The sequence below is a fragment of the Mesoplodon bidens genome, assembly GCF_964165515.1.
Source record: "Mesoplodon bidens genome assembly, chromosome: 4".
Lineage (NCBI taxonomy): Eukaryota > Metazoa > Chordata > Mammalia > Artiodactyla > Ziphiidae > Mesoplodon > Mesoplodon bidens.
In genome coordinates, this window is record NC_138160.1 from 100,925,717 (window position 1) to 100,939,380 (window position 13,664).

General features: G+C 34.7%; 1 protein-coding gene across 21 annotated transcripts in view; it reads left to right on the forward strand.

Annotated features, from left to right (window-relative positions):
* LOC308615713 (zinc finger protein 227-like) overlaps positions 1-13,664 on the forward strand; it is a 379,433-nt gene that overhangs the window by 138,236 nt on the left and 227,533 nt on the right. For 2 of the 21 annotated variants that reach the window (XR_014015557.1, XR_014015558.1), the window contains exon 13: positions 12,043-12,215. The exons of the other annotated variants lie outside the window; for them this stretch is intronic. The gene's annotated coding sequence lies outside the window, so the exon portion shown is untranslated. The remainder of the gene's footprint in view (positions 1-12,042; positions 12,216-13,664) is intronic. 21 annotated transcript variants of the gene reach the window in all.

The window sequence follows — 13,664 nt, forward strand, 5'->3', positions numbered from 1 at the left end:
CCTTGAATCCAGAAGCCTCATTATTTATAATGTGTCTTCTTTAACTAAATGAGACATAAATAATTCTCACTATAAAAATTCAAGCAACACAGAATTATATAGAACAAAAAGTTAACACTGCCTTTATCTCTTGCCCACTTTAATCTTCACTTCCTCCTCATCAGCTGACCTTTGCCATATGTAATCCTCCCTTTCCTACCCACTGACCTCCTTATATAGAACCACTGTCAATAGTTTGGAATATAGCTTAGTGGACTTTTTCAATACATTTTGAATCAAATGTAGTTATAAAGGTTTGTTTTATTTTACAATAAAGGGAATCAGATTCCATGTATTATTTATGTAGCTTGCTTTTCAGAAGGACTATTTATTAAATGATACGTTTTTAATCTCTTATCATAGTTAAAGAAATTTCTCCCCCAGAATTAACTGAAATAAATTTGGGTTGAATTCTTTCCTCAAACCAGTTATATTGGATGTCATATGTCTGATATCATTTCATAATTTAGAATCAACTTACTTTTAATTAAATTATCCCTCTAAAATATTTTTACGTTTCACAGTGATTTGTCCTGAAAAATAGAAGTTAGAAAATAGAAAATAGAAAAATAGAAATTCTAGCCTACTGTAAATCACAGAATTTCAGCTTTTATTATCCATACTTTATGAAAGAAGAAACTGAAGTTCAGAAATTTTGGTTTTCCAAGGTTACAGGGATAACAAGCAGGATGAACTGAGTTCATGGGTTTCCTGACTTGCGATGTGGTGCTCTTTTAGCCAGGTCATGTTTCCTTGATAATTGAAAACTCCATCTCCCACAGGAGAAAAATTAAACTACTAATTAATGTGAAATATCCTTTAAGGTTGAATAAAGTAAACCTCATATAAGTAATAAGTAAGGAATTTATGAAAAATAGATCCAGTAGCTGTAGGCACTGACTCAGTTAAAAATTCTCAGTACATAATAAGCAAAGATAGTCTGAAGTGTGTGGGTGAATCTCTTCCAGAAAGACTTTCGTGATGACCTGCCCATCTCCCCAGATAGTTAAATAGTTAACCACTTCCCTTTCTAAACTTCATTGTTGTGCTTTTGATTCTAAATTATGACTTGTTTACATGTGCATCTCCCCTCTTGGTACTAAACTCCTGGATGATAGTTTGTTTTATTCATGCCTGAATCCCAGCACCTGGGGCAGTACATGGCTCACTAAATGTTTCTTGAATGAACTGACACTTTCTATTATGATGTTAAGTTCTTTAGATTTGACCCTAAGGATAACTAACTGCAGGCTGTGGCAAATATTAATTCTATGAGTAACCTTACCAGGAGAAGATTCTAAGTAGTTCTCATGACAATTATGAGACAGGACAGTATAAATCAAGCTGGGACAGAAGGTCACATTTTTTTTTTCTATATCTCTGAATTTGTGCACTGAAAACACCACAGTTTTAGAACTTGTGCAAGGAATAATCCCATCATCTAATAAAAACATTCAACTATGTTTGGGGGTGAGTATATTTTTAACAACTCTCTTGCTAAACAGCACCTCTCACCTTTTGTTCATTTATATGTCAGGTTCAGAGTCTTCAATGAGCTGAAGTATCTAGCTGAACTTAACATTTTGTTTTCTCTGTTTTTAAAATTTATTTACAGTAACCATTTATGATAAATGACAGTTTTTCCTGTGGTCTTAGCATATATTATCCTTTAATGATAAATTAATTTATGTTTTAAAGTGGCCCAATTTAAAGAAACATTCTAAGTAAATGATAGCATAGGAGGTACATGCACATGACAGTAATTGTGGCAGTTGTATATGAATGCCTAAAATTTGAGGCACACTGGATTACAATGTAAAGTCAGAGCTGGCTTCTAATTCTAGCAGCACATCAACCAAGGCCAAATGTGTGCACTAAGGTGAAGGTGGAGCCTTGTTAGAGCCCTGTGCAGCTTCAGGAACACCAGGGCTGGAGGGGCTGGCCCAAGTTTGAGTCCAGAAGGCTAGCAACAGCAGACTTTTCAAGAGCCTCTTTGTTTATCTCCGATTCATCCTTCTGTGTACTCTGGTTTGGCTTCCATATTACTCCATCAATACAGCTGTCACATATTCAAAAATGACCTTCCCCAGGAGACATTTGTCAACACTCATCTTCCTTGACCTTTCACTAGCTTTCATTGTGTATTATCTCTCCACTATTCCTTAAATGCTCTTTTCCGTAGGCTCCTACTGTTTGGCCTTTTAAGTCATATGGTTTCAAGAAGGCAGCCAAAGAGAGAAAAGTCACTTTTGCAGGCTGATTCTGATCTGTCAACCTACTAAATCTTGAGTTTTCTCAAAGCTGGTTTCTAGGCTCTCTTTTTCCCCCTCGGGACTCTTGCCTTGGGCAAATCTAATCCACATTCAAGGCTCAATTCTCACCAGTGTGCAGAAGACTTGCAAATTAGCAGTTTCAGCCAGACCTCTTCCCTAGACTCCAGACCCATCTCCCCAATTGTCTTCTTGACAGTTTCACCTCAGTGACACCTGAAATTTGTGTCCAGATCAACTCTTACATTGTCCTTCTTCCTATTTCCTGAATCCCTCATCAAACCTAGTCTTTCCCTCCTGTTACCTTTCTCAGTAAGTAATGCCATATTCCACTCATTACCAAAGCCAGAAAGCTTAATACCTCTTATAGCCCTTATATGCTACATTTGATCCATCCCCCAATTTTGTAAGTTTTTCCTCTTAAATATTTCCCACAGATATCCCTACCTCTGAATCATTATTACTTCCATTGTCCTGTTGAAGCTACCATCTTCTTTCCTGAACCACTCCAATGGCATCTATGTGACCTACTCCCTACTTTTCTTCTCTCTTTACTCACTTCCCCCTTTCTGTTGCTCATGCTCTAGTGAAAGTATTCATTTCAAATATTACCACCCCGACCCCTTGCTTGAAAATCTTTTGATGACTTCTCATTGCTCTTAGGATAAAGATCCAAACCCTTAACATAAACTTGAAGACCCTACGTGATCAGACCCCACCTCTTCCCAGTAAGGCCTCATTCCACTCCCCAGCTCTGCCTGCTTTTTCACTAAACTGTGCCCTGATTGTTCTCCTTCAGTACATACTGTTCCTTCTGCCTGAGATGCTTCATCTGTCTTCCCTCCCATCCTTCCACGTTTGTCGACTCCCAACAAGTTCAAATGTCCACTTAAGCTTGCTGCCTCAGAGAAAACTTACCTTTCCTCCCTGATCACAGCAAGCCCTCCTGTGATGAGCTGATATGACACCACATCTCTTCCCTTCATGGCACTTAATCATGGTAATAACTTCACCTCTATTTGTATGTTTATTAGTTTAGGGCTGTCTCCTCTGCTAGATCATATTCCATGAGGGGTACCCAGACCATGTTTGCTTTTGTTATATTTGAGTCCTCACTTTTTAGGAAAATCCTTGACACATACTAGGTGCTTAATAAGTAGGTCTGGAATAAATGAAGAACAAAGGAAGGCAATGAAGTTGAGTGTTGGAACAGTGGGAAGGTTGGGAGATATGAACAAGCAAAATACAAATGATCTTTGTCTTCTTTGTTATCTAGCCATTGTTCTTCCTGGTGAGGATGAGTGCCTTCTCTGTCTACTGAATTGGGACTGGAGATATTAGAGAGAGTGAGATTAAGAGTACCTAGTAGTATTGCTTCTTTGAGCCTTTCTATTCCCTATTTTGCATTTCCTTCATGGGCTAGGGTGTTGATGTGAAAGTATACTTATAGGAAATGGTTAATTGTGAGAATTGAAATATAGAAGCTTTGCTTGATAAAAAAGTATTCTCATTGATTGGGAAGACTTTTCTCGGATGGGAAAATGTAAAGGCCATTTCTATATTCAATTGAATAGTTTTTGATGGTGTAAACTAGCTCTTTTGTAAAGTACTTGCCAAAAAGTGAATCTCTGTTCATTTAAAAATCATCCATTTGTGTGCAAGTAAAATTACTTGTCATGGTTTGAAAGGATTATTTATGGTTTCTAAACATTCATCTATCCCAACTCATCTCATATATTGCCTTTACAAAGTGGAAATTTAATTCCATTAGAATGTTCTGTTGTCCAATATATACACCTTGTTATAACATGATTACATTCAATTGCTGCCCTTGCTATATTAGAAAATGACAAAGTACATCAAATACTTTTTAACTTTCTACTATAATATGTCCTGGTGACTGTGACTAATGCTATTGATGATCACTTCAAAAGATAATCCCTAGGAACAGTTATATTTCACATTGACCCAAGAAAAAATAGTTCATGGTAATACAGAAAAGAATAATAGTGGAAAATGAATTTACAACGTACTTTCCAAGGTTAAAGCCTTGCAAGATAGAAAACAAAGAATAAACTTTAAATGACATTTCTTTGTATTTGAATCTTAAAAACAGTTTCTTTGGCTTATATTGGATTTTATTAACTTTGATGTTAAACTTATATAAAATATTATATGAATATGATTTTTTGAAACTAAAAGTGCTGGAATTTCTTAATTCTTGAAGTATATTTCTGTATGTATGAGATGGTGCTGGTTGCAGATGAGGGGCAGGCTGAAATCCGACAAAACGGCCTAAAAGATGTTACGTGCTTAACAAATTACGTTACAGAGATGAAATCAGACTGAAGGGTACCTGTCAAACTTAAGAAATTGGCACTTTCTTGCTGTGTGGCCAACTGCTTGCTTCATAGGAGGAGATGCCATCTGTTTTTGGCATGGCTTACACTAAGGGTTGCATGAACAGTAGTTAAGGGGAGATACAGCATAGGTTGTTAGCAACAAAAAAAAGACTTTGGAGGAATTTGATACTGTTCATGAACATATGATTAGGAAGAACACTCAGATTTAAAAGTTGGAAGGGAAATGCACACGTCAAGTATTCAAAACTGAATTTATTTCTAAAGACCAATTTGCATTTTTTAGGCATAGGCAGTCTGTAAGGTTTTAAACATCTATGTCTTCCTTTCTTTTTATCCTCTTCCGCAACTGAGAGTGATCATTTTAGCAATGTCAATGTATTTTTTGACCCTGATTTTTGAATTAGAATGTGTGTGGTTCCCCTTAGCTACTCTGCAGGAGCAAGTGCTGCTGGGGGGTTTTGTACCCTCAGCCTATACACTAACAAGGAGTTTATAGAGGCCATTGGCTCTACCAGGAAGAAGATCACAACTTGAAACTTCAAGTTTTGATCTTATCTTTCTATTGTATTCTGAGAGCCACACCACAGAGTGAATGCAATGTCATCTTTCCCTCAGTTTCTGCGGGTAGCTTCAAGCAAAAAAATCTTTTCTGTCAGGGAAGAAAAGATTTATTTTTTTTAATTTTCAGGTAAAAGGTACAACCATGGCAAAGTCTTGGGATTATCTATCGTAAAACTTGTCAAACAATGACATGTTTTATTAAGTTGTCATGATAACTCATCTTAACTCTCAGGAGATTTTGGCAATTATTTCTCAGTTTTAATGACAGTGGAGATATATTATAATCAAAAGATTTCAAAAACATTATTGGGCTCCAGAAGACCTCAACAGGGTCTATATATATACTTTGAAGATTTATTTTTGTAATCATATAGCAGTTTTGTAATGTTTATTACTTGTTTTCTCCTAAACCATGAAAGCAACTGCTATTAATGATTGTGTAGTTTTGTTTTTGAAGAGAGCATATGTATTATGGGAAAACAATTTGGAATTTTAGCTGTTTGATGAAATGGACTAATTCAAGGAAATGAATCACAGATTTACCTTGGGACGTAGTTTTTCCTAAGAGCTAGTCTGCAAACTCAGTGAGGGCGGGGGCCATGACTGTTTTGTTTATCTATGGCTCTTCATAACCTGGGACATACTATGTGCTCAATAAATACTTGTTATCTGATGGTCGAATAAGAAATAATGACAGACTGCTGACTAGTATTGTTTAGTAGATCATATATGTAATGGAGACAATTATTGAATGTACTTGCTAGAGGCTCAGCATCATGTAATATGCTATGCAGTTGTAAAATATAAGGTCCGGCCAACCATAATAGACAGAGGAAGGGAAAAACTAGGCACGGCAATAGAATATAACTTATCCACAATGGGTTGAACTGAAGAAAACTTTATTCCTATTTGTGTCAAGTACAGATTGATGAAAAGATTCTTGAGATGGTTTGTGTTCCAAGTGCTTTGTGAAATGGACGTATTTATGAAGAGTTGTGTTAGTTGATAATATATTTTAATGATCAAGGGGAAATTACTATGTAAAACAATTCCTATTGAAGATTTCCTTGTAAAACTAATGACAATGATTTATTCTCTATGTAACTTGAGATTTCATCCTTCAGAAAAGCATAAAATGTTAAAAAGCACAGTTACTTAGGATAAAACTAAACCAGTTTTTCATGTTGCCACACAATGCCTTCTATCATGGAATTCTCATAGTTATCAGAGTCACATCTTGTTTTACAAGTGGAATGCAAATTTTATAACATGAGGCGAACCAGACAAAAATAAGCTTAATTTTGTCGGTCTTCTGTAAGACGGTCTCTTGCATTGTTTTTCCCATGAATAAGCATCTTGATGTAAAGGTTAGGTTGAAACCATCCATATCTGTATAAAAATCTCTCTATATAAAAAATCTGTATTTTATATATCTATATGTCTATACCTATCTATCTAGTCTCTACATCTGTATACCTCTATCTATATCTATGTCTATATATCTTGCTCTCCCCTGTCTATCCATCCATCCCTAGAAAGATTCTTGAACTCAGTACTTTGACAAGATTTCTTTGAAGATGACTGAGCCAATAATGAGAACAATGCTCAGTTCATTATAGATGAAAATATAAAAATATGTAGAGAGTTCTAGCATCAGATTGGAGTTCCTTCTCTCTCTGGTTCTGGTAGTAACTCTTTATCCATGCAGATAAATAGTTTTGGCCACTTCCTGATAGGGTGCTTGGCACATAGCAGATGCTTAACAAACACTTGTAGAAGCCGTGAATCATCCACCTTCCAAGTACCTGGTGTTCTTTTGTGTGTCCTACTCTGGCTTATGCCCAGGATGTTCCCTGTGATGCCTGTGTCTTACATTAGGGTCCTTATTACTTAAATAAGTGAATATTTATAAAGTTATAAAAAGAGTGCCAGGTATATTGTAAACATTTTAGAAGTGATTTAACTAAAATAATAAGTAATAGTATTACTTATTTAAAAAAAGATAGAGTTCTTGTGATATAATAGACAGCAATTGGGGTGAAAATAGAAAAATTCATTGATTTTTCAGTTGAAGGACACTAGGAAGTGACATATTAGTAAGTATAAATCAAGATTGTAGAATATAAGCTAAATAAAGAGGTGACTTTGAAGAACTGTGGAGAGACTGCAATTTTACTCCACCTTCAAGCTGACACATTAGCCACAGTTTCATGGATGCTGATGAATGGTCTCCTGGACTCAGTCTTCTTGTTTAGAGGACTTACAGTTACCTTGAACAGTTCTTTTGACTCCATTTCAAACCAAGTTCTTTAGCTGTTGATTGAAAAGCCATTGAAAGATTGGGTTCAGCTACACTAAGCCTAGAGCACAGCATGAGCTGTAGCTCCTGGCAACATTTGGTAGCAATTTTTTATAGCTCTCTCTCACAATTGGGTGAAAGTTAGGGCTAGAGATTCAGCACTTTATTTTTGTGTGGAGGATTTAAAAAATTCCTCTTACTCCCAGCATCTATTGTTGGCTTCAAGATTTGGGACACAGAAAATCTGCTTTGACTCCTGCTTATTAACCGGACTTCTGTTTCCTTTTAAGTTGATAAATACGTCTTTAACATATTTAAATCCACATCCTTTCTCTTGTTATATTTTACCCATTATCTATCTCTTTGGAGTAGAAAGAGTTAATGAAGTGTGAAGTTGCTACATCATCTTGACCAGTTTACAGTTTGAGGTGATTTTAGAGCTGTGATTTTAGGCCAGAGTCATCTTCTCTTATGCCGTTTTATATGCACTTCAGAAGTTCTGCTTTCTAATTTGGGGTGACGGTCATTGCACATTGTACTTGTTGGATCAGCTGATCAGTCTTAGTGGTGCAAAAGTGTACTAAAGGGTAGTCATTTTGGTGTTAACATCCAGCTGTAGTGGATTAAGAATGCACGTGCTTAAAAAAAAAAACTAAAGACAAAATATATTATTCCTACATTTCCTCCTACAATTGGAAAGTTCAGCTGTGTTTTATTTTTCATGACTCCAAAATGGAACATCAACTGCATATATTAGATTAAATATTAGGTTATAGAACAATGCTTCTTGGGAAATAATCTAGAAGATTGATTGCCTCACCCTATGGCAGAAGGGACTAAGTAACCTTTTGAAGTGTCTCTGTCTTTATATGTTAAGTGTGAGATGAAGACAGAATGTCGATTCTGTCTATTTACCACACAGAGTAGATGCTGCTTTCTCTATTCAGTTATTACTTTACAAGGAGGTCTTTACCAATTAAAATTCAGCACTTAGTATAGTTCATAGCTCAATAATGAATGAATGCCTCAATGAATGACAAATTCAGTTTAAGAAAATTTTGTCGCCATTTGGAAAAGGTTGTCATCTACATCAATTATTCTTAAAACACCTGTGACATTAGTACATCTGCTTATTCTGGAGTTGATCATTTTATCTAATTTTTTAAGTTTTATATTTGTTGAATTTAATTTTTTAAAATAAACAACATTTAATATAGCTTTAACTGGTATGTTGGCAACCTATACTTGGTTGTATGATTATAGTGAGATGTTTAACTACATATAGCATATTCACATATTCTATTTTTAAAATAGACATCAATCATTTACCACAAATTCTTTATTGCCTCAAAGAGACATTCTTGGCAACAGTGTTGTCAAGGAAACACACTGGAACTGTTACATAAAAGAATGTCTCTTTGAGGAAAATCTTTCAAAATGATATTTCTATTTTTTTCCAGATTGTGTGAAATTATAATTTACAAGCAATTCAATTTAAGCATACAATTTATAAGCAGTCTGTGTAATGGTATAACTATGGAAATATCTGTCAAATACAGACATTTTTGAATTTTTAGTTTAAATAATTAGATGTCACTAATACAGTGCAAAGGCCTAACCAGGAAGAGATTAAAAAATAACATGATGTCTGATTCTCATGTTAAACCCATTAAATTTTAACGAAATCTTTAAGATGCAAATGACATAGGTTCTTAGAAGAATTAATAGACGAAAATTTCCTTTATTTCTATGTTGATAGAGTATCTGAGGGAGAGAAAAAAGGCAATGATTACCTTTGAAGGTATAAATTTCAAAGACTTTAGAAACTGAGTAGAAGTACCGTTAAATAGCAAGTGTATATTATTTATGTGTTCAGGCAACCACGTTAGAAAACACTAGTTGGAGACTAGGCTAGTCACTGACTCCTATCTTTAGCACTTAGTTGCTATCTATTTTAAATTTTTCTTTTAGAATTGAAGGCTATAACCTTGGCTGTAAAGTTTGGAGGAAGATATCCTGAAATATATATAACATTTTTGCTAAAAAGCATGTATTGGTTTGCATTATGTCATAGACTATTTGGATTTATGGGGACTGAAGAGATCCTTCAATAGGTAAGAAAATATGCCAAGAAAGTCTAAGAAACTTGCCTAAAGTTCCTTAGGATCAAAACCAGAGATAGAACCTGGTTTCCTGATTCCTAGTTCAGTGCCATTTCTATGATATTGTTGGCTTAAAGAACTTGGGTTACCACTCCTATCCTATGATTTTTTCCCACCCATTAGCACCACTGATCTTCAACTGAAATGTCAACTCCATGCAGCATTTTGGATGGTATTTAAGTCATTCCTTGTGGGAAGGAAGAAAAGAATATAAAAAACAGAAAAAAGATTTTTTTTTTGAGAAACATATAGGGATTCTCAAAAGGCCTTGATGATACACTAAGGAATACAAGGCTATTAAGTATAAAGAAATACTATAATAATCCAAGTAGATTTTGATAGTCAAAATTGTGAAAATGGATAAGCTTTGGCTGGAGACAAAGTGAAAATAAGGTATAAGGGAGACGCGAAAGATTAGGCTTTCTCTTGTGCATTCATATTATAAAATGTTACACAGACAAACCCTGACTAAGATGGTATTCTTACCTGGCTTGTCTGTGGGAACATCAGACTCTTGACTGGTGTTGTCAAGTAGACTCACATAGTGAATATCTACAACTGATAGAGGGGTATTTACACTCTGACCTTTATCAAGGCAGCAAAAAAATTGATCAAGTGCTACTTATCAGTGGTCAGTTTGGCTCACTAATGTTATGTACTTGAAAAGACTGTATATTCTTTTTTTCTCTGGCTATTTTAAAGATTTTCTCACTGCTGGTAGGTTTCAGCAGATTTACTAGTATGTGCCCATATGTGATTTCCTTTGTAATTATCCTGCTTAGTGTTCATAGTACTTTTTTAATCTGTTACAATATTTTTTTATCAGTTTTGGACACCTCTCAGTCAATATATCTTCAAATCTTCAAATATTGTTTCTATTTTGCTTTCTCTTTCTCCTTCTGGCCCCCAAATACATGTCTGTAAAACCTTTCCACTGTATACCATTTGCTATTTGCACATTTGTTTCTATATCTTCCATCTTTTCTGCCCCCAGATCATAGCTTGGATATTTTGTTTATACCCTTCTTCTAGGTCACTAATTCTCTCTATAGCCATATTTAGTATTGTTGGAGCCAGTATACTGTTTCCAGATTTCTATTTGCTTTTTTTTTGTTACGGTTTTAGTTATTTGCTCTTTTCTATTTACTTAATTATATAGACCTATTTATCTTAATGCACTCGCTTCAGGATCCCCTTTGTGACTATTTCTATAATATATTGTTTCTCCTGCATTTCAGACATACCATGTTGTCTAAAGTTGTTTAGACACATAGTATCTCCTGTTTTGCCTGATAATTTTCATTAAGTTCTGGATATTATGTACCAAAAATTATGGATATAATTTAAGGATTATGATAATTTTATCTTCTCTAAGACAGAATTTATATTTGTGTTTGGCCTGTAGTTAGGGACACTAGAAATTCCAGGTAATGTTTATACAATCAGGGTTGAAATAATTAAAAGCTGGCCTTCAGTCTGTATGAAAATTGTTTTATTTGTAATTCCTAACTATTCCTAGGATGTCAGACCTTTCAGTCCCAGCCCAGTGTCTGGATGGTGTGCCAGATGACCCTCCCCTCTCTGCCCTTGGTTGATCCTTGATTTCCAATTTTTGTCCTCTTAGCCTCATGAATGTAGCGAAAGTTTTGCTCAGCATCTCAGACTTTTCTGTTAAGATGGGCAAACATCCTTAGGACACAAGCAGCTCTCAAAATCCAAGAAACCCAATCTGGGTTTTCTTCCCTTCTGAGATCTGTCCCCATAGGTCTTCACTGCCTTATGAGTTCTTTGATGCCATTACACAGATTTTGTTTAATTTTGTCCAAAGTTTCCATTTCCTTTCAGCAAGATGATCTGGTCTTCCATTACTGGTAGTGAAACTCCAAAATTTGTCTTTGAAAGTTGTCCTACTTCTATGTAATACTTGTGAAGTTTTAATTTTTCTAGCATCAAGATTTTGGGGAGTGGTTTCTTTCTTTTAACTTTTTTTTAAAACCAGTGATACAGAGCTATAGCATAACAAAAAAATTTTAACTATATTTTAAATGTGTTCCTTTCAAGGTTTGCAGATAGAAATTCAGTAGAATTTCTTAGGAGTGAGGGAAATATAGTATGCTACATCTTTTCAATGATTCATTTAACACCTTGATTGTTTCACCTGATATCACATGTGTTTCTTCTGGAATTTCCAGTGGTATCATTTTTATTTCCTGATTGAATATTTGTATTAAGATTCTTTAAAAAACTAAAAATAGAGCTACCATATGATCCAGCAATCCCACTCCTGGGCATATATCCAGAATAAACCATAATTTGAAGAGATACATGCACCCCTATGTTCGTTGCAGCACTGTTTACGATAGCCAAGACATGGAAGCAACCTAAATGTCCATTGACAGATACATGGATAAAGAAGATGTGGCATATATATACAGCGGAATATTACTCAGCCATAAAAAAGAATGAAATAATGCCATTTGCAGCAACATGGATGGACCTAGAGATTACCATACTAAGTGAAGTAAGTCAGACAGAGAAAGACAAATATCATATGGTATCACTTATATGTGGAATCTAAAAAAATGATACAAATGAACTTATATACAAAACAGAAATAGACCCACAGACATAGAAAACAAACTTATCGTTACCAAAGGGGAAAGGGGGAGGAGGGATAAATTAGGAGTTTGGGATTAACACATACACACTACTATATATAAAATAGATAACCAACAAGGACCTACTGTATAGCACAGGGAACTATACCCAATATTTTGTAATAACTTGTAAGGGAAAAGAGTCTGAAAAAGAATATATATATATATATATATATATATATATATATATATATATTTGAATCACTTTTCTGTACACCTGAAACTAGCACAATATTGTAAATCAACTATACTTCAATTAAAAAAATTGTTTTATGGAACATAATTGGCAATTATAGAGTTTCTCTGTTGCTAACATACTGTAGAATACTGTACAATATTAACTGAAAGCCTATTAAGAATCAAATTTTACATAATTAGAACATCTCATTTCCAGTTTTCAGAAAATTACAAATGAAGTCAAAAGATATCTGCTGTTGTAAATAATTTATTAGTGCATATAAACATTACATGTACATATACAGGTATATATTTCCTTTACTGTATTTTAGATATACAAAGTTGAATACTCAGAATCCTTAGTGCATGCCACACTTTTATTATTGACTTATCATAGCCCACTTTTATTTGCTTTATAATTAAGTTAGTTATTTATAATAAATTAACATACATAAAATGACCATCTGATGTGAAAATTAGAACATTAACCATAACTTCTATATATCTTTTTATTAATCCCCAATCCTGTCTTTTTCTCCTCTTGATATAACCACTTTCCTAGGCTTATGTTTGCCATATATGCCTAAACAATATATTACTTAATTTTCGTATTAAAAATTTTTTTTTCCAGAGCCTTGTCCTCTTGAAAGTATGCCATCTATAGTCCTCTGGGACTCATTTCACTTAGTATTTTTCTACTACTATTTTTATTTTCACATGAGTTGGAGGTCACCTGTTCTCACTACTACATAATATTTCACTGTGATTTACCATAACTTAGATATTCACTTGTTATGAACATTTAATGTGTTTGTGTTTTTTAATATAATGAACACCTCTGCTGTGAAAATTCTTGATCTCTTACCTTCTATATATTTACAAGATCTTCATTGGTTATATTCAGAGAAGTAAAATTTCTGGATTTATAGTGTGTAACTGTTCATATTTAAAAAATATGACTGTATTTGGCAGGCCAGGTGGGTGTGGCTTCTACTGGGTTCCTAAGTGTACACGTGTTGGGTCACTGGATTGGTCCCTGTGTGGGCAGGCTGACCTCTGGACCACAGTAGAGCAGGGCTGGAGCCAGATCACATAGCTGCTGCAGAGACAGCAGTTGGGTCCTAGGCCAGCAGGCC